Raw genomic sequence first — 3229 nt, 5'->3', positions numbered from 1 at the left:
AGTATACATTTCTATGCAAATAGCATGATAATTTACGCATTATAGACTTGATAAATTACGTGTGAACATCGTGGTAACTTTGACCCCGGGGGAGGGGGATTTGTTGAAAACACTAAGGAGATTGAGAGACTAGACGAAGTCTCCAAAACATGTCGATTTAGGCATACTCAACCAATATGTTCTCCGTGTCAGCAAGGTCCTCTAGATGATGGAAAATCATGGCGTTGCTCGGTCCGAGAGAAACATCATGTGAAAACTAGTTCCATTTGCAATGTGTGGGTGAAGGTTGAAGTTGGATGTCAAACCTTTTCCCTTGAGGTCCTTGGTATCCCGGGATTGCTCGCTCTATCCCACGTGACATCAGACCAATTTTGGTGTCCATGACCCATGTAGGGTATTTGTGGCCATTAAGGGCAAGTTCCTCAAATTCTTTAGCCCTCGGTTACTTACATGGGTAAACCGGAAATAATTAATTCATGGGCATTTTAAGGACCATCATGGTTGATGTTGTAATGAACTTTGCAAAATTAATGAAATTTCAAGAAGTTGGCTTGAAATCATTAGTGTGAACTTCAAATCGTTAACCATGACATTTTGTAGATAATCTCTAAAAGAAATCTTGGAGTAGATCTAACAACATTAGAGGAGTATAATCCAATGAAATTAGTAGATACTCACACTTCAAATGTATGGAAGAGCACTTTACAATCATAATGTCAAATTGACAAAATGTAGGCTTAAACAGTAAAGGTAGATAATATGCAATGCAGTAGATCTACACTCTACCCGGTGATCCCAAACACAAATTTAAAGAAATCACTTAGAAATTTGCATATAAATTCTTGCTTGTATTAATCAAGCCAAAAGGCTCAATTAAGATGAATTGATTTTTAATTGCAAGAAATTGAAAATCTCAATTGCAAATAGTGGATGCAAATAATATCAACATGTAGAATAACATGGAAATATATTGCGTCATAGTTTATTATGGAATACAAGGTACTCTACAGATATACAATACTAATGTAACTTTTATTTTTGCAGTGACAATACTAATGTAACTAATAGTAATAATGTTGCAAACTTGATGCTCAAGTGAAAAACTTGAATTGTATAGAATTGAAATTAGGTGATAGTGTATCACATTGCAAGATAATTCAACCTAGTGAATTGATATTTTGCGAGAGAAAAGTAATATGAGTCACGATGAGATTGTTTGGCATGAGAAAATAAAAATTCTCAATCGCAAATATACTATTGTTGTACCGATAGAACTATGTAGTAATACCAGCGAGTTCAAGCTGCAAGTTATGACAAGCGTGAAGGCTTTGCATGCATTACAGGAAGGCTTATTTGCACAAACAACACTCAATCCAGAGGCTTATCTGCTCGTAATAGGAAGTTATACGTAACCGAAACAACAGGGGGCTGCCATCACGGTATCGCCACTATACAATGCCGGAGCCGCTTCCTCGTCGGGAGGAGTCAGGCTGAGGGCCGTGGTCGTAGACGCCGCCGTCCTTGCCATGACGCGTTCGGGATTCGTCGATGCACATGAAGAATGCGTCAGACACGAGATGATTTGTTCTGTGCTACAGGAATGAACAAAATTAAACCAGCACTACAGGAATCAGGAACTTTGCCGTCTGCCATGGCTGACGGCAAAGGCATGCCTGGCGGACAGCAAAGGTCTTTGCCGTCAGCCAGCAGACGGCAACACATCCGGCTGAACAAACTACGGCAAAGGGCACTTTGCCGTCTGCTGGCAGACGACAAAGATGCAAAGGCCTTTGCCGTCTGCAGCCTAGACGGCACACGTGGCAGCTTAGGTCCGTTAAGGGATTAACGACGTGCTTTGCTGGCAGACGGCAAAGACCAGGTTGCACAGGTAGCTGCCACGTGGCAGCTTTTCCGTCTGCTGGCAGATGACAAAGAGCCTGTATAGCCCCTGTTTTTTCTTAAATTCATTCAATTTAATAGAATTTCACACACACACACACACATATATATCCAACAACATATCCAACAACAAGTTTCCAACAACAACAAGTTTCGAACACATATCCAACAACAAGTTTTCAACAACAAAGTTCATCGTACTAAATCAAAACAAAAAGGAAGCACAAGGAGAAGAGTAGACTCCATAAACGCAAGCTTCCTCATCTAAAGCAAATTTGCAAATTGGGAAAGAAGAAAGTTAGAAGAAGAAGAAGAAGAAGACTAGCTAGAAGAAGAAAAAGAAGAAGAAGAAGAATTTTTCTTCTATTTCCTTTTCTCCTCTCCTCTTCTTTATCTTCTTCTTCTAACTAAGGTAGGTAGAAATGCCATTTTTAGCTAAGCTAGGTAAAAATGCTAAGTGTAGGTCATTTTAGAGCTAATTTAGGTAAATATCTCATTTTGGAGCTTAGTAAGGTTATTTTGTCATTTTGGAGGAAAATAAGGTAAGTCTATGTCATTTTGGAGCTAAACCAAGGTTATCATGCCATTTTTTTTACCTAACTAGGCTAATTATGTCATAAATGAACTGAAGAAGCTAAGCATAGGTTAGTTTTGAGCTAACCTAGGTAGTTATGCCATTTTTCAGCTAACTAAGCATATTTATTCATTTTGAAGAACAAAATGGCAAGTATAGGTCATTTTAGAGCTATCCTAGTTAAAATCGGTCATTTTGGAGGCACGTAAGGTTATTTTGTCATTTTGGAGGAAAATAAGCTAAGTCTATCTCATTTTGGAGCTAAACCAAGGTTATCATGCCATTTTTTACCTAAGTATGCTAAGTATGTCATAAATGAACTAAAGAAGCTAAGTATACACTACTGGAATCAGCTAATTTGCCATCTGCCAGCTCTTTGCAGTCTGCTAGCTGACGGCAAAGAAGCTCTTTGTCATCAGCTACCCAAAAGCAGACAGCAAAGAAATGGCAGACGACAAAATAGGTCTTTGCCATCTGCGAGCTCTTTGCCGTCTGCTAGCAGACGGCAAAGAATTTTTGCCGTCCGCTGGCAGACGACAAAGAGAGAGGTGGCCCCCACCCCCCGCCCGTTTGGAAAAAACTTAACGCCCCACCTGTTTGCCGTCCCGTTTGGAAAAAACTTAACGCCCCACCTGTTTGCCGTCTGCTAGCAGACGGCAAAGAGACATAAAGGCGGACGGCAAAGAATGGCGGACGGCAAAGAGGAGAGTACCTAACGGCCCGTACCCCCCCGCCCGTTACTCTTTCTTCTCCCTC

Source organism: Triticum aestivum, chromosome 6D (assembly GCF_018294505.1).
Source record: "Triticum aestivum cultivar Chinese Spring chromosome 6D, IWGSC CS RefSeq v2.1, whole genome shotgun sequence".
Classification (NCBI taxonomy): domain Eukaryota; kingdom Viridiplantae; phylum Streptophyta; class Magnoliopsida; order Poales; family Poaceae; genus Triticum; species Triticum aestivum.
Note: the sequence above shows the minus strand (reverse complement) of the source record.